The 23,971-nt window shown below is 35.2% G+C and overlaps 1 protein-coding gene and 1 long non-coding RNA gene across 5 annotated transcripts in view; one reads left to right on the forward strand and one right to left on the reverse strand.

Annotated features, from left to right (window-relative positions):
- Positions 1-23,971, forward strand: part of sorcs1 (sortilin-related VPS10 domain containing receptor 1) — a 218,114-nt gene that overhangs the window by 83,341 nt on the left and 110,802 nt on the right. The window lies entirely within an intron of this gene.
- Positions 120-5,860, reverse strand: LOC311071881. Of its 2 annotated transcripts, XR_014603943.1 has the most exons (6): positions 5,605-5,854; positions 5,249-5,358; positions 5,110-5,153; positions 3,943-4,007; positions 2,254-2,355; positions 120-466 (listed from the first exon to the last, which is right to left on the reverse strand). It is a non-coding gene; the product is annotated as an uncharacterized lncRNA (long non-coding RNA). The 2 variants fall into 2 exon arrangements; XR_014603942.1 differs by lacking the exon at positions 2,254-2,355 and having other exon boundaries at positions 5,605-5,860.

Genomic DNA, 23,971 nt, shown 5'->3' on the forward strand with positions numbered 1-23,971 from the left:
GGATAACATTCTCTAAAAATACTCTTAAAAATACTACTTAACATTCTTATAAATTTTTTAGTGGGAAGTTTTATTTTTGTTCCCAAAATGTTCTCTTAAACATAAAAAATGCTTAGCTATAACATTGTTAAAACATACAATTTTATTAATCTCTAAAATAAAACAAAAATCTAACAGGTTTATGAATGGCATTCACATAAATTATTAGAAGTTCTGCGTACAGTAGATGCCCAACATTAAATGAAGAACTCAGTAAAGTCCAATGTGCAATCACACGTCTTGACTGCTGTTTGCTCAGAGCGCTCATCATCAGTCTTTGGTTGTCTTGGTTCTTGCAGAAAAAGAATAAAGTCATCTGCATTAATAGGTGTTCTACTGTTCTTCTCTTCTTCTTTTTCAGCTGCTCTCCCAGTTAGCAGAATTGAGCTCCATTCTCTGTGTGCATGGTAGAGTTTTTCCTCATAGCCTATAAAAGAAGATCATGCAACAGTGTAAACAAAAATAATACAAATACATATTACATATTAAGATCACAAGCAATATTGACTTTGAAAACTTTCAAAATTAGCCAGCCTAATTATTAATCAGAAATTAATTAGATTAGTTTATTTAAAAGTATAAATATGATACCTTATGAGTATCTATTTTGTTTCTGTAATTTAAAACATATACTTAATCCATTATATACATGTTAAAGGGATACTCCACTTTTTTTGGAAATAGGCTCATTTTATAACTCCCCCAGAGTTAAACAGTTGAGTTTTACCGTTTTCGAATCCATTCAGCCGAGTTTCTGATATTTAGAAGAATGTCAGTAACCAGACAGTTTCTGGTCTCATTGACTTCCATAGTATATATTTTTTCCTACTATGGAAGTCAATGAGACCAGAAACTGTCTGGTTACTGATATTCTTCCAAATATCAGAAACTCGGCTGAATGGATTCGAAAACGGTAAAACTCAACTGTTTAACTCTGGGGGAGTTGTAAAATGAGCCTATTTCCAAAAAAAGTGGAGTATCCCTTTAATAACACAACTAGAGGCTAAATTATTTTAACAAACTACAAACTTGGCTTGAGAAGTGTGAACCTCGAACTCAGGTAGCCTTGAGCACAGCTGCAGCATGTCACAGCACTGCCCACGATGCTTTTGCTCTGATGTAACAGCTCATTTTCATCAGTTATATTGTCTATGGATTGTTACATTTCTTACAGATTTCTGCTTGTTTTAAATCAGATACAGATAAAGTAGTACTGCATTTGAGATAGAACAATTTCTAGTGTGATTTAATCATACCTGTGAATCGTCTCTTTGCTATTAGCTAAGCTGTAAGTTTTAGTTACTTCAAAAGCAGAAAGAAAAATATGCTATAACTTCTGTTTCTTATTGAGAAATCACAGGACAGTGTTGACACTAACTTTTTGTGCTCCAGTAGGTTTCTGTGTGCGCACAATCTGCATGTTAAATGTGAGCTACTGTCTGTGCATATGAAAGCTTGTTTCCGCCATGGAATACAATTTTAAAAAAAGGTAATTGCGAATCACAATTCAAACTTTTTTTTCTCAGAAGTGCGAGATATAAACTCGCAATTGGCCGTTTGAAAGTCAGAATCACAGGATAAATTAGTAAAACCTGAGAAAAAAAAGCAATTCTGGCTTATTTTTTTTTGCTGTCGTTTCTATATGAGAACATTAATGCACTTCATCAATACAGCTGCTCTGAGAGTCACTTCAGCAGCATTTTAGCTTCATTTGAGAAAAACTATCATCATATCATAAAACACAGAGAAACTCAAAGGTCTACACGGCAATCCGTCAAATAAAAGTTTGGTTTAACCTTTGAAGAACGTTTTGCTTAAATCATTACATTTTAAATAATTGGTTATAGCAATTTAATTAAACCATTCAAATGGAATCAAGAAAACAAAAAAAATTTTACTTTTGGGAGATGCGAGAGCGAAGTAGTCCAGTGATAATTAACAGGCAGCCATGGTTAATGCAATTTGCAAAGACCCGCCCCCTTTAGTTACTGTTGCTATGTCCAACAAGCCATGGCGCTCTCACGCCACACATCATGTTGTCACGCAATGAAAAATACATTGCGGATCACAGAAAAAACGCTGAAACGTTTAAACGCAGAGACAAGACAGAGCAGGTTACTTTTGATATGAAAGTTGAAACAAAGTCTCAACGTTTAATTTGTGTAATTTTTTTAGAAAAAAATATTTTTGGTAAAATAAAAATGTAAAAAATACCTGTCAATCAAACTCCCTCGAAGGGTGAATTCTGAGGGGAGTAAAAAAGACAGCTCACAATTCTGATATTTTCTTGCAATTGTGTGTTCTTGCCTCACAATTCTGAGAGAAAAAAAACAACTGTAATTTTACTGATGGAAACAGACAGTAAAAAAGTGGACTTCAAAGATTTCTTATTCTGTAGCTCCCTGTGGGATTTTTTTGACAAGTCCATAAAAATGCATCCATCCATGATAAAAGTACTCCACACGGCTCTGGCAGGTTAATAAAGGCGAAAGGTGAAGCGAAGTGATGCGTTTGTGTAAGAAACATATCCATATTTTATATTTTAGGGCTGGGAATCGATTAAAAAAAGTAACTGATTATTTACACAATTTGCTGTAATTAAATGCAATTAATTGCATTTCCCCCAAGCTTGTAATCATCAATATTTAAACTTAGAATAACCTAATTAAACAACAAAAAGGAAAAAAAGGAACAGAAAATAGCCCTGTATTAAAATAATATTAAACATCAATATATCAATATATTATTATTTTCAATAATCAATCAACATAATAAATTTAACAATTTATTATTATAAATTTTTTTTTCTAATTATCAAAATAAAACATAGTCCTACAAAGCTATTATTACAAGAGCATGTGATCAGAGCAGGTAATTTTACCATTGTTGTCAGCATGACTATACCAGCTCAGTAGGGCTATTTCACAGAAGTCTACTACTGAGAAATTTCACGTTATTTGACTTTGCTTTTCCAGTGCGTGATCGGTACATGATTGGAGCGTTTGGGCCGTTAACGACAGAGCAGAACGTGCAGCGCAAACACGGAGCAGAACATTGAGCAAAGAGCTCAATGTTTGCTCAGTGTTGTGTGTGTGTGTCAGTGCGCCGACACACACACACGGAATGGAGAGCGCGGAGCGGAAAAGACCCGCTCATGAAAGCTGCGCGAGAATAAAACCTGATCGCCAAACACGGAGGGGCGGGACGGCATATTTTGCAGCCTTTTCCGCAACAGGAAGTCATTAAAATGAGGCAAAAAAAGTGCTGCGTTAATTGCATTTTTTTTATAAACTCGTTAAGCATCTCAAATTAATCGCGAAGATTAACGTGTTAATTCCCCCAGCCCTACCATATTTATAATTTTATCGACTTAAATAACTAGCTTCCAGCAGACAGCCATATGCAAGTCAAATTACGCCCAAAGAGTTAGTCAACGCATCGATACGCATATGCGCCTGCAAGGCTACGCATCACTACACTTCGGCCGCCATATGCGTCTATGAGTAGAAAAATGTGTCGTCCCAGTTTTTGATACGCGACGCACCGTTGTATGCAATACTATGCGTTGTTGGTGGGGGCAAAAGTGCAAGTTGCTTGCGTCCGACGTGTTGACTATAAAAGGCTCTTGTCGGTGCATGACATAGGAGTAGCATAAGCTTTGACGGCTCTCGCGGTTCAAACAAACAGGGCTAGGCAATAAATTCAAGCTCCTCCCACATTTCTCTTTATATGATTCTCTTTAATGATAATTTTTCTAAAAATCTCTGTGGAAAGAAAGTCAGATATAAATCTGGGACAGATATAAATCTGGCACGAGGGAGAAAAAAATAGATCATTTTTATTTTGGAGTGCATTGTGCGTTTAAAATTGACTACGGTTTTATAAAATGCAGTGGATACTTACTAGTGATGGACTTGTTTCTCTGTTGGTGCCTGTTCTGCTCCGTAAACATTGGTCCAATGCTTGATCTTAAGAAAATGTAAAAAGTGTGTTAATGTGTGTTAACAGACTATTGATCTGGGTGACATAGGACCATTTTTTATGTTTTCCTTAAGTGTTAGGCTATATAAATCTGGAGAACCCTTACTAACATTAACCATGGTTTTGCAACACTAACTAAATGGTAATAAATTATTGTAATCAATCCACCATAAAAATATTGTTTCTACACTTTACTATAATAAAAACCATGGTTAATTTAGCAAAGGACCCTGGGAACATGTCCTAAAAAGAACAGCTCATCCAAAAAATAGACTCTCTATCGTTATTTACGGGTACTCCATGTTGTTCCAAAACTGTATGAATTTATTTTGTATAACCTTAATTAAGATATCTTGAGAAATGACTTCAGTTTTGTTTTGTTTTTTTCATAAAATGGGTTCCAATGTTGTTTAATTCCCAACATTCTTGTATTTCAGAGAAGTAAGTCATACAGGTTTGAAAATAATTTCATTTTGAAAGGACATTTATGTTATGTATAAAGACACAATGTTCTCAGTTCACTCATTGTAAAGCTCCTATGCTGAGGTTTATTTTATTTTATTTTTTCAAAATGTTGCAAGTAAAATGTTCTAATTGTGTTAACTTGTCACATTAGAAGAACGTTTTATGAAGAACATTCAACATCTCATCTCTCAATGATATCCTCAAAACATTTCCCTAACGTGACAGAGAGAATGTTCTTCTTTTGTTATCATGAAACATTGGGACAATGTTATATTGAGATCATTGTACAACTTTAACTTTAGCAACATTCCCAAAATATGCTCAAAATGTTGCAAGTAGAATGTTCTTCTTTTGTTATCATGAAACATTGGGAACATTTGTTTCCATAAAATGGGTTCCAATGTTGTTTTATTCCCAACATTCTTGTGTTTCACAGAAGTCATACAGGTTTGAAAATAATTTCATTTTGAAAGGACATTTATGTTTGGGTCAGCTAGGCCCATAAAAACTCATATCAAGAAGACAGGTACAATTTTGTCTGGAGGGTTTGGACCAGTGTGCCTTTGAGCAGAGTTTACATGTTCTGCCTCTATTTCACGTGTATTTTACTATGACAATACTCACCGCAACTGAAGATCATGTGGCTGGATAATTTATTCCCAAAATTCCTGGATAATGGGAAACACACACATACAGCAATATTATTAGCTATTTGTATTTACTTACTAAAAGAGACATAAAAAGCTTGCAAATTTTTACTCACCAGCTCAAAAACATATTATGATGATGACTCATCATTTTGACGGTAACGTTAGGCCGATATCCCGCGATCATTCAAAAGCCTAGTTTTCATAGTGTGGTTCGAGTTCCTCTCTGTATAAAGACACAATGTTCTCAGTTCACTCATTGTAAAGCTCAGACTATGCTGAGGTTTATTTTTATTTATTTTTATCAAAAACTAACTTAGCTGACAATATTTAGCCTAACGTTACACATGCAGCCTGAAACATTGACATAATATCGATATTGCTCTAGTCGCATTTAAAATTAGCTTCTCAATTTAACACACTATATTTTGATGTAGCAGAATGTATTTTTATATAAAATAAAGTTATTTACCTTCCGCAGATTGCAATATGTCCGTTACACGTAGGCTACGTTGTTAAAATTCGTTGTCCATTTACATCCCGCAACTCGCTCAAAATAAAAATGTAACAGTACGATGCAAAATAATCCATGTTTTAAACAATGTAAAAGCCACAGAACCGAAGGAGGCTAGTAGGCTACTGAAGATCCTCCCGAGCAGCAGCAGCGCGCGCACACACACACACACACACACACACACACACACACACACACACACACACACACACACACTCTAACAGACGAATATTCAAACTTCAAACTTGACCAGTAAAAGGCGCGCATAGCTGCCATTGGCCAGATTCCTGGATGACAGTCTGAATAGCCAATCATGCTCAAAACAACTCGAAGAGACAGCCAATAATGTGGTAACATTGCAATTACAGGAAAAGATTACATGTTTTAAAAGAAAGAATATGAAAAAAATGTGCACGGCTATTTATTTAGTTGTATTTGTAAGCTGGCTGTTATATTTAATCAATTGGTTAAATGGTGTCTTCATTGCAGTGCATGATAAAAAAAAAATAAACTTACAATAACATATAAATAATAATAATAAATTACACAAATAATATATACCATGTATAACAACATATATTTACCACTGCTCTGCCAACAGCAGTTTAAAAGAGCAAACATATTATATATTAAACAGAGCAAACATTGCATATGTAGGCTATTCATATACAATTCTGTATACCTACCTACATGAAAAACTAATGGATTGGTATCATGGTAACATTAGAGTTACATTCATGTGACCCATAATGATCCTTTTGCACTTTAACAAAATATTGACCTTTCCTTTAGAAACACTCTTATGCCTAATAATGTCAACTTGCTTTTCACCCTGTGTGGCACAGTTACACAACCTGTTGGTTTAGGGTAAATCCTCTGTCCAACACAACACTTTGGTAACATTGGCATAATTCTATACAAGTTACAACATATACCCCGGGTTTCACAGGCAAGGTTTAAGCCTGTAGTCCCAGACTAAAATGCACGTTTGAGCTGTTTTACCTGAAAGCAACTTGCACTGACATATCTTAAAATATGTCAGTGCCATTGTTTTGTCTCAAGATGCACACCAGTAATGTTTCTTTTTCTTTTTTCTAAGGCACATTTTTAAAAGCTAATTAAATGCACTAAGGCCTAATCCTGGCTTAATCTAAACTCTGTGAAACCGGGTCTGGGTTAGAAATTAAGGGTTAAGGTTAACCATAACTCTAACCCTAACCCTTGTCTACAGACTTTTATTTAACAGCATGGATACTCCAAGGTGTTGACTGCAGTGGTTAGGCCTTTAGCGTTGATACAGGACGAATAACTTCTTACTGTGACAGTCTGTAATGTATTTTAGCAAAGAGTGTTTGTATGGATTGTCCCTAATTAAGCTAGAGCTATTGGTGCATTCAAGTCATGTCATAAAGATCGTATTTACAAGTTGAACGCCACCACAATGATGAGAATATGAGTAGGAAGCTCAGGATTTTCTTTAACCCCGATCTTGAAGAGTTAGGGGTGTGTCAGTGGGAAACATTGTGGGATACCACTATACTTAGGTATTTAGCAGTGACAATGAAGTAAGCTAATGCCTGCACAAAATATGATAGCATTAATATGTAACAGTATAATATGTGATGATAAAGTTTACAGTGGCTTCATTAATTTAAAACATTAAACAAAATTGTAAAACCTCATGAATACAAACTTCCCAGGAGGACTTAAATGCACCATATGTTCCATCGTGAACCCTGTTGGCCTGCTGTCTGACCAGCAAGCTCAATTTAACAATAATTGTGTAGTTTGATTGCTAAATGTTACATTTAAAATGTTCTAGTTTTGTTAACACGTCACATTACAAGATTTTTTTTAAAAAACACTCATCATCTCAGGTCTCAGTGATATACTCAAAACATTTTACGAACGTTGATTTGATAATGTTCCTCCTCTGTTATTATGGAACATTGTGCCAATGTTTTACTGAGAACATTATATAATCTGTTATCTCAACAACATCCTCAAAACATCCTTAAAATGTTGCAATTAAAATGTTCTAATTGTGTTAACACATAACATTACAAGAACGTTTTATAAAGAACATTCAACATCTCATCTCTCAATGATATCCTCAAAACATTTTCCTAATGTGACAGAGAGAATGTTCTTCTTTTGTTATGACAAAACATTGGGACAATGTTATATTGAGATCATTGTACAAACTTTAACTTTAACAACATTCCCAAAATATCCTCAAAATGTTGCTAGTAGAATGTTCTTCTTTTGTTATCATGAAACATTGGGACAATGTTATATTGAGATCATTGTACAAACTTTAACTTTAGCAACATTCCCAAAATATGCTCAAAATGTTGCAAGTAAAATGTTCTAATTGTGTTAACTCGTCACATTAGAAGAACATTTTATAAAGAACAATAAACATCTCATCTCTCAATGATATCCTCAAAACATTCTACAAATGTGACAGAGAGAACGTTCTTCTTTTGTTATGACAAAACATTAAGACAACGTTATTTTGAGATCATTGTACAAACTTTAACTTAAACAACATTCCCAAAATATGCTCAAAATGTTGCAAATAAAATGTTCTAATTGTGTTAACTCGTCACATTAAAAGAACGTTTTATAAAGAACAATAAACATCTCATCTCTCAATGATATCCTCAAAACATTTTCCTAATGTGACAGAGAGAATTGTTCTTCTTTTGGTTTTATGAAACATTGGGACAATGTTATATTGAGATCATTGTACAAACTTTAACTTTAATAACATTCCCAAAATATGCTCAAAATGTTGCAAGTAGAATGCTCTTTTTTTGTTATCATGAAACATTGGGACAATGTTATTTTAAGATCATTGTCCAAACTTTAACTTTAACAACATTCCCAAAATATGCTCAAAATGTTGCAAGTAAAATGTTCTAATTTTGTTAACTCGTCACATTAGAAGAACGTTTTATGAAGAACATTCAACATCTCATCTCTCAATGATATCCTCAAAACATTTTCCTAACGTGACAGAGAGAACGTTCTTCTTTTGTTATGACAAAACATTAAGACAACGTTATTTTGAGATCATTGTACAAACTTTAACATTAACAACATTCCCAAAATATGCTCAAAATGTTGCAAGTAAAATGTTCTAATAGTGTTAACTCGTCACATTAAAATAACGTTTTATAAAGAACATTCAACCTCTCATCTCTCAATGATATCCTCAAAACATTTTCCTAACGTGACAGAGAGAATGTTCCTCTTTTGTTTTTATGAAACATTGGGACAATGTTATTTTGAGATCATTGTACAAACTTTAACTTTAACAACATTCCCAAAATATGCTCAAAATGTTGCAAGTAGAATGCTCTTCTTTTGTTATCATGAAACATTGGGACAATGTTATATTGAGATCATTGTACAAACTTTAACTTTAACAACATTCCCAAAATATGCTCAAAATGTTGCAGGTAAAATGTTCTAATTGTGTTAACTCGTCACATTAGAAGAACGTTTTATAAAGAACAATAAACATCTCATCTCTCAATGATATCCTCAAAACATTTTCCTAATGTGACAGAGAGAATGTTCTTCTTTTGTTATGACAAAACATTGGGACAATGTTATATTGAGATCATTGTACAAACTTTAACTTTAACAACATTCCCAAAATATCCTCAAAATGTTGCAGGTAAAATGTTCTAATTGTGTTAACTCGTCACATTAGAAGAACGTTTTATAAAGAACAATAAACATCTCATCTCTCAATGATATCCTCAAAACATTTTCCTAACGTGACAGAGAGAACGTTCTTCTTTTGTTATGACAAAACATTAAGACAACGTTATTTTGAGATCATTGTACAAACTTTAACTTTAACAACATTCCCAAAATATGCTCAAAATGTTGCAAGTAAAATGTTCTAATTGTGTTAACTCGTCACATTAGAAGAACGTTTTATAAAGAACATTCAACATCTCATCTCTCAATGATATCCTCAAAATATTCTATAAATGTGACAGAGAGAATGTTCTTCTTTTGTTTTTATGAAACATTGGGACAATGTTATATTGAGATCATTGTACAAACTTTAACTTTAACAACATTCCCAAAATATTCTCAAAATGTTGCAAATAAAATGTTATAATTTTGTTAACTCGTCACATTAAAATAACGTTTTATAAAGAACATTCAACATCTCATCTCTCAATGATATCCTCAAAACGTTTTCCTAACGTGACAGAGAGAACGTTCTTCTTTCGTTATAATGAAACATAGGGACAATGATATTTTGAGATCATAGTACAACTTGTTATTTCAGAAACATTCCCAAAACATCTTTTGAATGTTGCAGTTAAAATGTTATATCTTAGTTTTCATATAACGTTATAGGAACATTTTTTTAAATGAGAAAACATCCTTAAAATGTTCGGTAAACATTACATTCAAATGTTTTCTTTAGAACATTAACCAAACTTGTAGGGAATGTTAGCGAAAGTTCTGAGAACGTTCCCTGCTAGCTGGGTATCCACATATCAATGATTAGATGCTTTCTTAATGGCTGCTTTCTTACTGCTGTCACTTTTGCTGTTTATTTTGTTGTTGAGAGGGAAGTGCGCAGCACATATTTACATATTCATCTAAACAGTGCTAACAGCAGTGTGGACGGCGTCTCGGTGTTCGCTAACAGTATAAGAAGAACAAAAAAGAACTTTGCAGTGAGTATATCAGGGCATTGAATCACGTTCAATCTCTTGTTCGTTACGTGAGCACGAGTGCGAGAACTAGCAATAAGTTACTGGCTGCAGTTCACTTAACGGCCACCGGTGTCGCTAATAACAAGGGTTTCTGACATCTAGCTCCTCTAAACTTAAAATAAAGAATGCATCTGTGGTACAGACTCCTTACTGTTTGACTGCCCTATAGTGAAAAATATACCAAAATGTATTTAAAATACATTTATTTCATACTAAGTATACTACAAGTCCATTAACATTTTTACTGACACATTGCTTTAGACTTACTGATATGATAAATAGCCTACATTTAAACTTTATTTGGAGTACTTCTTTATTGCACAATGCACATTTCTTAATATTAAGCCTAAAATGTGTTTTAATATCACTATTAGTAAGGATAGTATGACCTCTGTGTAATATCAGTTTTTAAATACAAGATTTAAAGTGCACCTAAAGTATACTTGCAATAGTTCCATTGTAGCACAATCAAACACACTTAAAGGAACACTATGTATCTTTTCAACCTTCATAATATATTTCCAAGACTCTTGTGATGGTACATCGACTTACAATAGGTTGAATGACGCGTCTGCCATAGCCTGACAGGGTCTGTATCGCTTTTACTGGCACTGCGTAACTTCGGGGTTCGGGTAGTAACCCAAGCACAAAAAGAACTACAAAATTCGACTGCTTTACGGCATACGTCACTTCCCCCACCACTTCCTCAAATTTGGACGTGAGAGGCCAACCAGCGTTTGTTTTCGGCTTTCGTGCGTATGTTTTTGTCATGGGGGCTGTTTACACCTGGCCACTTCATGCGTTTTCTCAGATCGGATAGCTATCCGATCGTGAAAAGACCAGGTGTAAATGCCCTCCGAAACGCATTCGAGACGGATTTGAATCCGATCGCTCAAACCACTTCAGGAGGAGGTCTGAGACGCATTCCAGACGAAAGTGTAAATGCATCTGGTTGTTGAAACCACATATGTGAATTGTACTCCTCCCAAAAAAAAAGAAAGAAAACTGTGTGAGAGCGTGTTATAGGCTATATGTTATTGCCAGATATGACGACGCTACTGGAACACGCATCACCGCAGATGAGCAACTGAGCATATTCATCAAGACAACGTGCAAACTATCGCAAATCAAAGTGGGGTAGGGGTATTTACGACAGTGCAAGTATTCCAAAGCGACTCTAGGGGTCGCTGTTTGACAAAAACACAATTTCTCCACAGTGTGCCTTTAAGTATATCTTTAGTTGGACCTCAGCACTATTTCTGGAAAACTAAAGTACATCAAGTACAAAATTAGTGTTTCCAATTTGGCAGACTTTAAGTATATCAATTTAGTATACTAAAAGTACAATTGCAGGGTATTAATATTAAGTACAAAATATGTAAATGTATTTGTAGTATACTTACATAAAAGCATACAATAAATGTATTTTAGTATATTTATTTTTCACTAGGGTGGTGCTATTATCTCCAACATCATCAGGAATAAAAGCAACAAATTCAATAACTGAATAAATGCATATATAATATTTTGGTAAAATAATCATTCAGGTATCGGTCTAATGACAGCTGGAGGCATAAGTGTAACGGTACAATGAACACTTCAGACGTTCTGCTCCTTCGTGTGTTTCCTTCTCCATGAAGTCCCTGGCAGGTTTTAATCAGGTCCAGCTTCGCTCACAATTTATTTTTCTCCAAGCCAAGTCAATATATTAGCATATGATTAATTACTCTCTTTAAATACGCAGACAGTGAACTTGATGAGGTTTGCTAATTCCAAATGCTGATAAGACCAAACAGAAGAGATGAATTGCATCGTGGGCAAAGCTGTCAAGCATTTGCTTTTTTCCAGTGATAAACACATCTTCAGGATATCCAAATATCATTATGACACACTGGCTTAATCCAGCTGGAACTGTGTATGTGTTATTTTCTTGACAGCTTTCTTTTTGTTTGCATTACTTGGATAGGAAAACATTCAAAGATTTATTTGTTTGTTTAGTAAAAATGAACATATCAATAAAAACTCAAGACAAATATTTTTAAAAAATGAATCGTACACTGTTTTGGTATCCCTAGTTACACATGTTGTGTTTTTAGGATGAACAAAATCTGTTAAATTTTATAATATAATAATGCAAATGATACAACTTTAGGAGCTAAACTGGCAAGTTAATGCTAAGTGATTTATTTTTCTATACTCCTTACACAGTTTATTTTACTTTACATTACTTTACCCTGGACTGCCACTGGTGCCTATGGAAGCTTGTTTCAGCCTCAGAATAAAAAATAAAAAAGCCAGTTGCGACTTTTTATCTCACAATTGCGAGTTTAGATCTCGCAGTTCTGACTTTTGGGAGTTCTGCAAGTTATAAAGTCAGAACTGCGTGATTTAAAGTCGCAATTGCGAGTTATAAAGTCAGAATTGCGTGATATAAAGTCGCAATTGTGTTATGAAGTCGGAATTGCGTCGTGTTATAAAGTCAGAATTGTGAGATATAAACTCGTAATTGCGAGAAATAAACGCTTATGTTTATTGTTTAATGTTTATATCGCAATTCCGACTTTATAAAGTCAGTATTGCGTGATGTAAAGTCGCAATTGCGTGTTATAAAGTGACAATTGCGAGATATAAACTCGCAATTGTGAATTTATATCTCGCAATTGCGAGTTTATATCTCGCAATTGTGAGTTTATATCTCGCAATTCTGACTTTATAACCCGCAATTGCGACTTTATATCATGCAATACTGACTTTATATCTCGCTATTCTGAGAAATAAAGTCAGAATTGCGAGATGTAAACTCGTAAATAAAAAAGTTGCAATTATCTTTTAAAATGTTTTATTCTGTGGTGGAAATAAGCTTCCATGGGTGCCTCCTCATGAAAAAAAAAAACCCCGAAAAAAAAAGCTGTTCATCCTTATTTTCAACCTTATTTTCTCTTTCCACAGTAGTCATATATTTGTAACAGACTGTATTGCAAAGCAGCATCTTTTGTGTGAGGAAGTTTGCTGTGCCCCTTTTCTCGTCAGTAACTTTGAACCCATAAAATAGGTCTGCCTATCTGTGAACACTTCCTCCCTTTCTACATATCTCCCCTTCTCACTCTCCTTCCTCTGTCTATCTCTCCGCATCAGTGCTCCATTCCCCACCCCTGCGCTCCGCTACGCAGCATCCCACTCTTAATCCTCTTTCCGTAGCCATCCAGCCTTGCAGTCTCGCTCCTTCAGTTCTTAAGTGACAATATTCCGTAAACATGAATGTACATAACACAGAGGCTTACGATTCACCTCAGGTTGTACGATTCTGCTGGTTACTGTAACATGAGTAGCGTTTGGGGCTCAAGTGATGAATAACTCCTCTTCCTCCTGCATGGTGAGGCGCTGTTAATTTATGCATTAAGTTGGACAGGATCCAGTTCAGAAATTTTCCAGTGGCTCTTAGACATCAGGATAGGCTCAAATCATTTTCCTGAGAGTAATTGGAGGGTGCGAGGAAGGCCATTAATGCGGCGAGGCTAGAGAAACAGAGAGCCAGTGATCAATCAAGCGCATACAAGCTGTGGGGTCCATACACAACACCGCTCATTTTCATCGAAAGCTTTTTAATAGATGTTTGTGCTACAGATGAAACGGTTAATGGTTTGGCGATAAACCACAATAAAATTGTCCTAACCAAACGCGATGCAATAAGATTCCAGCACCAAGCAGTTTGTCTCATGATAACGAGACCCGACAAAACCAATCAGAATCACAGCCAATCAGAAGAGTGTGTGGGCGGAGCTCACTATCACAGCCAATCAGAAGAGTCTGTGGGCGGAGCTCACTCTGCAAGTGCACTGCACTCGCAATGAAATGGATAAATGCATAATCAGATTCATAAATATTACATCATTTTAACATTATTAAATGACATACTGAGTGACTGACACAAGCTTTATCATAGAATAGAATAATTCACAGTTTAAATGTTCTTTTAATTTACTTTTAAGATCTGAGGTGAATGATCTATTGTCACTTTCAGTATGGCTATAAAGGTCAAGCAAAATGATATTCAAACTCATGGTAAATTATTTTAACATTAAATAAAGCACATAATCAGTACCTGAGATTATCATTTTCATTTCCAGTCGCAACATCGCAGACGTAGAAACTGAAAATAGAATTGTCATTAGTATTAGTACAACAATACAGTGATAATGATAACCGTGATAATTTTGGTCACTATAATTGTGATATGAAATGTTCATATTAGTTATCCTCTAGTTTGTGCACCTTCATTCGCCGGTGAACGTGATTTCACCAAGTGCAACATGTTACTGGATCAACATCTTTGCTGATCCTGGAACAACATTCCAATCAACCAATCAGATTTGAGGGACACATTTACGGTTTATGTCAAGTTTAAGCTTACAACAAGGGTCAGGTGCTTCTACAGTACATCAGTGTTATTCACCTATCATTTCCCGTTTTTGGTATGTTTTTGGGTAGGGTTAGGTTTAGGGATAGGGTTAAGACAGGAGTGCTGTTCCAGGATCAACAAAACATGTTGATGCAACATGTCTTATATATACTTCCATCATGTTGTTCCAAACCCAACTTTAGTTTTCATGTGGAGCACAATAAGCTGTTAATCTCCAAAAGTGGACCAAAAACATCATAAACGTATCATAAAAGTAGTCAATTTGACTCATCTGTTGAATGAGTTAAAATGCCCTCTCAAAATACAGCAAAACGCCATTGGTCATACCACTTTCATGATACATTTATAATGAGTTTTCACTGTCTAGGTTTTTTAAGAATCTTTGGAACGGCACAAGGGTGGTGAATAATGACAGTAGTTTATTTTATTTGGGGTGTATTATCTCTTTAAACCACTAGCTTGTGCAATGCTGGGATTACAGTTACTTTAAACTGGATTTCTTCATGTTCTTTGTATGAAATCAATTTCCAGCAAAGGGATCAACGTAGGAAACCAAGTTATTCTCCTCTATCGATTCAGCATTCATCCTTGACAAGTTATAAATCTATCAGCATCCATGGAGATTTCTACATATTTCTAGTTAAGGTTATTTAAGGTTAATTCATCAATATCCAGATAGAAGATTTATATGCAGTACGGCAGGGCCAAATATCGATCGGGTTACAACACGTCCCATATTATCTGCTGGGCAATGCTGTCTTGATTGATTCTAAGGACTGAGATCAGTAAGCCTGCGCTCACATTCCCAAACATCCTCCTTTCAGTCTGGAGAAGGGAAAATATTTTATTCCAACATGGCACTGATCACGGACGGCTGTGATGTTATCGTGGACAGACAGAGGAGCCTCTTCTGTCAATGTTTGAGCTTGACAAAGTGTCTCGCAGACGAGACTCGCTTCTGATTTATAATTCATTGTCACTAGGGTTTTGTTGAAAATAATGCAGACCTAATATTAAACAGGATCCTGCTTTTTTAATTTCCAAAAAATAAATAAAAAAAATACAGAAGTTTTCTCTCTATTTAATTTCATGGCTGTTAAGGAGAAAAAGGGAGAGATTTTAGAGATATAATAACTGTGAATATGTGTGTTTTATTTCCTGCATGATATATATATATTTTTTTTTCCAAATATTTCATTATTTGATTTTGTAACGGGTGTATTTGTTCTTATTCACATCTTTTATTTTGAATGTTTTTTTTCCCCTATATATAGCTTGATTGTTTTCTGGTGCTTCTTGTGTTATTGTTTATGTAACCTGCTTCTTTTTGGTGAATTTTTGTACTTTGGTTCTTGTAAGGCTTGTTTAACTTTTAAGTCAAGCCCTTTGGTCTCATTTGGTTTTCGTTTCTATTTCCCCCCCACTAATTAAACAACAGCACTTGGGTTCTCATCTTCAACTTAAGTGGATATGTTATATGGATATGTGGATATGTTGGATATTTGCATGAGATGCAAAATAAAATTAAATACTACTTTCAAGATTAGTATTTCCTCCATAATACTGATCAATAAAACAGAGAAGGCATCAAGTTAACTGTCCAGTTTAATCAGTCAAACGATATTAATATTGACTGCTCACATGCAGCACTACAGCTACTGTACTATTGTCAGCATATAATTCAGTCACCATAAGCAAACATCAATTTCATCCCATCAGTAAGTGTAACATAACCAATAATCCTTCCATTTCACAGCACTGGCATCTTTCATAATAACATAAGCTTGTTTCGTTTTTGTCGCCGTGCTTGTATTGGTCCATGCATGTCTATCAATATGTCCATCTCTGTATAAGAAGAAAATGGCTGCGTAAAGTCCCAAGGGCTTTCATTATGAGAAAGTTGAGATGGGGTTGAGACCTGCGCTGATTGCAGTTCTCCTGTAAATGTAACCGTGCGTGTGCACATCTTCGCCCGGCCTTCAGACACCCGTCCTCAAGGAGAACGCACTCGCCAGCCATATATTACCAGCAGTCGTACTATACACATACATACTGATGTCTATCACTCACTTTTTACACCAGCCTGCATTTGTAAATTGTAGGGTGGAAATTGTAATTTCCTGTATAAATGAGGAACACAGAAGGTCAGCGCCATAACTGTGTGTGTCTCAAGAGCCCAGGTGGGCCATGAGGAGCAAAGCCATCGAGACCTAGACCATAATCATTCCTAATCAGACAGAAGTGGTGAGAGCAGGCTTTGATTGGGGTACACAGAGCACAAGGGGTGTTTTGAAAGAATAAAGCACATGGAATGTGTGGTTGTGCTCATGGAAACCTCAGGAACTGATGCAACTCGATAAAAGCAGAGCAAATCATCTTCCTGAAAGGAAACTAAAAATATAGTGCAGTTGATTGTCAGGATTTAAGCCCATTAGTATGATCAGGTCCAGTATTGATATATATATATATATATATATATATATCAGTTACCCATAGTAGATCTATACAGGTGGATCTGGGGAAGGTGGAGGGTTTTAGATGAACTCTGAAAGCATGCCGCAAAATGCTATAGTGAATGGTAACCAGCCATTTAAATCTTGAGGAGCAAGCTCATTGGCTGCAGATCCAACATGAACCAATCAGCTTGCGCCAGGTAGTTAACGCTGAAAATATCCTTAGCTTGCGTTAAGGACACATCAGCCTGCGCCATCTAGAGTTGCATGAAAGAACAAGGCATTTTTTATATTAATACACATTAAAGGTGCTCTAAGCGATGTCACACGTTTTTTAGGCCAAATTTTTTTTTGGCACATCCAGCAAACATCTCCTCACTATCCGCTAGCTGCCTGTCCCCTGAACACACTGTAAAAAAACGCGGTCTCTGTAGACAGTCCAGGCTCCACAAACGGCAACAAAAACAAACTGGCCCAGCCTGGACCACGAAACATAACAAACAGTGTTCCAGCCAATAACCGACAAGAATGATTTGGGGGTGGGGGTTGGGGGGTTAGTGCGCGTGCACATGAAGGGGGGTGTGGGGAGTGGAGGAGAGAGAAGCATGAAGAGGGAAGTTAGCTAGAGGAGAGATGTCCTAACAACGACTAACGTTAAAATGGTTCATGAATGTTTCAGGAAGCACGGAAGGGAGGGGGAGGGGGAGGGGATGGGATGAGGAGGAGGGAGGGTCGAGCTAGCCTCTGTTTTGTTTGACAATACTTCGAACGTCAACAATAAGTGAAGTCACCCAACATCGCTTAGAGCACCTTTAATTTATCAATGTATGAACAAAATGCTGCAAAATTCGTTTTCGTATATATTCTTACAACTTAATTTAAAACTTTACAATTCTTATTCTGTGTATATACATTTTTTGTTTGCCATTTATTTACTATTCCAGATCCTCACCTCTTAGGTTCCGAGCAAGGGCGTGAAAAGTGTAAGTCCTTGAAATACTTCCACCAGTGTTATTCAGACTTCTTTGAAATTTGTGTTTCATATTTTATTCTCAACTCATCAGTTGGAATTTATAATCATTACAACTGTTGGATTTATAAATGAGCTGGAGAAATTATAAATGATTCTAACGTTGATTTTTTTTTTTCTTTATCATTCCAGACATTCCGACCAAATTTTGTGTTTCATAACAGTTGCATCTATAAAGCCAAGCGCACACCACAACACTGAAACTCATCAGTCCTCCAAGTTTTAAGTCAAAACTACTCTCCAACCACTGCTCTAGCTTTTTTTTCTTTTTTTTTTCTGTTTTCCTCACAACTGTTTGTTGCCAAAGTTAGAGAATGAATTCCGGAATCACAACCCCAGTCAGAGAGCCAAAAAGGGTGCAAGCCGAGGGTCCAAGAGAGAGAGAGGATGCATTATAATGTGTGATTATTATAAAGTTTGCCCCAACATGACTCAAAACAAGAAACTGTGAGTCTTCAAATGTGTTGCAAACTTGTGCAGTTGATCTTGTTTATTCGGCTTGTTAGTAACAACATTTGCAGTCGTGCAGCCTAAAAATGGTGCACTTTATTTAAGTAGGGCAGCATCAGACGTTTAGGTTCGGTGGCAGATACTAGTGTGGAAGTACCTTTACGTAAGTGCCATCGTGTCTGGCATCATCGGTCGAGAGAGAGAGAGAGGCCATGCATTCCGTTTCAATAATTGTGTCAAGTGTTATCTCGCTCTTATGGCAACTTGCTAAACAATGATTTATCACTTGAATAAGCACAGTGTTCACTCACATCATTCATTTTGGCCCCCGGCCTGTCAAATACAAGGATGTTCACACATGCGCTTCACACACAAACACGTATACAGACATTTCTGTCTGCTTTTTGTTCTTCTTCTCTCTTGTGCAAACTCATGCACAGTGAGAAACAATACAAATTTTTTATTTATTTTTTTTATTTATTGTTTTTCATTTCCATAATGATTATCATCATCTTAGATCCCTGCTGTGAAAATATGCTGCTTATCAAGCTACCTATATTAAAGCAATCAAACCACGGGAGCTGTATTAAACTCTACTGATTTAAATATAATTTTTGATTATACGTGATCATATTTTAATCAAGAAATCACATTTGAATATAAATACATACAGTGTAGTGGGGTCCTAAAGTCTGATATCCACTGGAAATGTCTTTGTTTGTTTGTAAACCTGGAAGTAAATCGAAAGTTTTGATGTAATGGTCAGATTTCTTGAACACTGCAAAAATGATTTTCTTACTTGGTATTTATGTCTTGTTTTCCAGTATAAATATTTAAATGTTCGAAAGTCAAGATACATTTACTCGAGAAGCAAAATTATTCAAAATATTAAGCCTTGTATGATGAAAAATTAATGAATATTATGTGGGTTTATGTTTAAAACAAGAAAAATATCTGTCAGTGAGTTATGAAAAATAATCTTGTTTTCCTTTTGAATTATTAGTTCCTTATTTTTCTTACCCCACTGGCAGATTTTTTTCTTATTATTTTAAGCTTAAACTTATAATTTTGATGATTTCTTTCAAAAAACAAGACTTAATATCATATAAGTAAATTTAAGAATTTTAAAGTGCCCCTATTATGGATTTTTGAAAATGACCTTTCATGTAGTGTGTAACATAGCTCTAAGTGAATGAAAACATCCTGCAAAGTTTTAAATCTGAAAGTGCACCGTATATAAAGTTATTATCTTTCAAAAGTAAGAGTCGACTCTGAGTCAATTAAATGAATTGTTTTTCAAACGATTAGCCGTTTCATTGTGACCTCAAGACGAAACATTAGCATATATTCCGCCCACTTATTGCACGGACAGACACCAGGAAAAACTTGAACCTCAAACCAACAGCTGATTCCTGTGGATACTGGATAGCATCATGTTGAGGAGAAGCTGTGCTCTACAATGTGAATGTAAAGCCAGTTTTTTTTCACTGCCCAAGGACGAGCATGTGAAGAATCAGTGGTTAAAGTTCATCTTTACCACGATATCACAGCAGTATAATCTTAAACTTTTGCTGCGTTCCCTTTATTTCACTGACGACTGCTTCTCAAATCTCGGAGTTCAATGCAGGATTCGCAAACCCCTTGCTCTTGAAAGATGGTGTTCAAAATACTTAGTTTTGAGTTTTATATTGTGTAGGTCTCCTGCTTACTGGCTAACTCACGTTATCACTGTCTCACTGAAATACTTCTGCTTAATCAGTTGTGGGCCACTATTACCTATAACTGTGTCTATTAATGCAGATCGTCTGTCGTTCTCACTACTTGGAAAGATTAAGCATGGAGCAAGATTAGTTTTACCAACGTTTATGTTACATCAGTCATTCACGCTAGAGCTCAGCTAATGTATACACTGCATACATGCACAGTTATTGATACAGTTTCCACATGTTCACCGCAATATATTACAAAAATATTCGGTAAATAAATTAGTAGGCTACAAGTAAAATAATCGGTTTGTTGATGGACATGCACTTGTTAATGTTTATGGTGAGGAATTACAGGAATTACCATGCGATGGAGGTTCGGGTTGAATGAATTCTTCCAGTGTTTCATCATCGGACTCACACTCGCATTGATACGGTAAAATCGTCGTCATTGTTCGTTACTGTGTTTAGTTTATGGTGTAGGATGCCTCAGGGCAAGCAGAGCTAACGTTGTTATGGCAATGGGCGTTTTTGTTTTCGACGCGCGTGCTATACGCCGTAAACCAATCACAACAGACTGAGCTGTCTGGCCAATCGGAGCAGAGTAGCTCGTGGAAAGGAGGGATTTAGAGAGATTGATTCATCTGACGAGTCGTTTGAGAATCATTGAAAATGTGGTGATGTGTAAATGTATATTATGAGAAAATGAAACCGTTTTTTGACCTTTGATGCATGTAAAGCTGTAAACCAATCACAACAGACTGAGCTGTCTGGCCAATCAGAGCAAAGTGGCTCGCGGAAAGGAGGGATTTAGAGAGATTGATTCATCTGACGAGTCGTTTGAGAATCATTGAAAATGTGGTGATGTGCAAATGTATATTATGAGAAAATGAAACCGTTTTTTGACCTTTGATGCATGTAAACCTGTTGTAGGAGACTCCAAAACAACATTAGGAAACTTTTAAATAGCATAATAGGGGCACTTTATAGGTGACTCAACACTCATGTGGGTTGCCAGATTGAGGACACACAACAGGAATGAGCGCGATTGACAATAGAAGGCTTACAACACTTGTATGTTGATTTATTCACATTTTAATATGCCTCTGGTCATAGAGATTTTTAGATGTTTTCTGAGGCTTTTTAGGTCTTATAGAATCTGCAATTGTTTGCTGGCTTCCATTGCTTCATTTCAAAGTAGAATAACTGGCTGTAGCATTTCTATGTCCAGAGAAACTTATCATGTTTACTAAATATATTAATGTAAAAATATTATTTGTATTATTTAGTACAGTCAAAAAATGAATGAATGAATGAATGAATGAATGACTGAATGAATGAATGAATGACAAACAGCACTTTTAAGATATTTGTACTGGAAAACAAGAAAAAAACACTGACTAAGAAAAGCAGTAAAGCAGTAAAGATGTTTTTTTTACCTTCTTGAAGTATATAACTGCCTTGCTTATAATTTGTGATATTTTAAACTAGATGAAGAAAAAAAAAAAAAAAAAAAAAATGCTAGAGAAACAGGGAGGATGATAAGTGGAAACACCAGTGGTTTTCTGGACTTTCTCAAGAAGCATCTGTCTGTCTCAAGTGTCTCTCTCTCTTGTCAATCCGTGTAAAGAGTGTCAGCATGTTCCATCATGTCCTCCGTAAGAAGAGGCAGTGCTTTGCGCTCAAAATTGCTCATCAAGGCCCTTGTTTAAAACTATTCTCATGTCTGAGTGGGATATTGATTTATGCATAGTGTCCTGCATCAGAACGCAGGGTGAAGTGCAAAGGGAAAATCAGTATTCCGCGAAGACTCAAGAGAAGCTGACTGCACTTTTGGGAATGAACATTTTATGCTCATGGTTAGGATTTATCTTCCGGAACTGGTCCCAGATTTCTACATAATGTTTCCCATAATGTCACTAAAATTGTGCCATTTTTTACTTAATGATAGAGCTGAAAGCAACATGGGTGTTTGTTAAAAGGGCATTATGGGAACAAAGTTATTGGGCTCTTCTGGAAGACAAAATGGAAGTGTAACAAGGTTATAATGCTCTTGGGAAACAAGTCGCAAAGGTAAAGTAACACTGATGTACTATTCATTTTTAGCTTCTATCAGGAAATTAGGAGCTGTTTAGAGTATAATAAAAGAAAAAAAGACTTCCTTTTCTGGGAGATATGACATTTTAGTCAAACAATTGAAAAGGGGGAAAAAAGCAGTTGAAAACAAACATAAAACACTGTCGGAAGAAAAAGAAACCTTGATAAGGGTAAAAATAGAAATAAATAATTAGAAACAACCTTTTGCTTTTCGTTCCAGTAAAAGTATCTCAACAGAAGTAAACGAAAAATATAGTATGACTTATTTTCAGAGAATAAGTTTGTGGTCGGTAAGATTTTTTTAATGTTTTTGAAAGAAGTCTCTTCTGCTTACCAAGGCTGCATTTTATTTGATCAAAAACACAGTAAAAACTGTTAATTAATTCCTATTAAAATAACAGGTTTATATTTAAATATATTTTAAAATGTAATTTATACCTGTGATGCAAAGCTGAATTTTCAGCATCATTACTCCAGTCTTCAGTGTCACATGATCCTTCAGAAATCATTCTAATATGATGATTTGTTGCTCAAGAAACATTTCTGATTATTATCAATGTTGAAAATATTTTTGTGGAAACTGTGATGCATTTGACGAATAAAAAGTTCAAAAGAACAGCATTTATTTGAAATCGAAAACTTGTGTAACATTATGAATGTCACTTTTGAAATGCATCCTTGCTGAATAAAAGTATTTTTTTCAAGAAAAAAAAAAGAAAGAAAAAAAGTACTGATCCAAAAATCTTAAACGGTAGTGTATATGTTTATTTTTCTCTTCTTGTTAGCAAGTACACTGAAAAAAATTATTCATTGAATTTAATCAATTTTTTTTTATTGTAAGTGGTTGCATTCAATTGATTTTACCTAACTTAAACAAATGCATTAAGTTGAACTTAATCAATTTTAGTTCAACTTAATGCATTTGTTTAAATGTAGGTACAATCAATTGAATGCAACCACTTACAATAAAAAAAATTGATTAAATTCAACGAATCATTTTTTTTCAGTGTAGATTAAAAAAAAAATGTTGTTCATAGGATGCTTAGATAGTTTTCCTGAAAAATAAAACTGATAAATAAATATAAAAAAATCAAAATTGTAAGTAAAAAAAAAGATTATTGAAGTATGGAAATACTATTTCAGTCTTTCCACTTCAAAATTTTATGTTTATTTCAATACTTCTTTTTATTTCTTTGTGAAATTTATTAGCAATTTCTGAGTGAAAATTGTGTGAAACTCGTATATTTTGTTTAGCAGGCCCTTTATGCGATATTGACATCTCTCTTTGGCATCTCAAAGTGCCAGCCCTGGAAAAGGCATTCAGACTTTGCTGGACGTAATTAATCTGTTACGATGGCGCTCTTCATAATTCATCACAACTTGTGAGTCACACTGCCATACACAAAGGCATTAGCTAA

The sequence above is a fragment of the Abramis brama genome (assembly GCF_963993115.1).
Source record: "Abramis brama genome assembly, chromosome: 2".
Taxonomy (NCBI): domain Eukaryota; kingdom Metazoa; phylum Chordata; class Actinopteri; order Cypriniformes; family Leuciscidae; genus Abramis; species Abramis brama.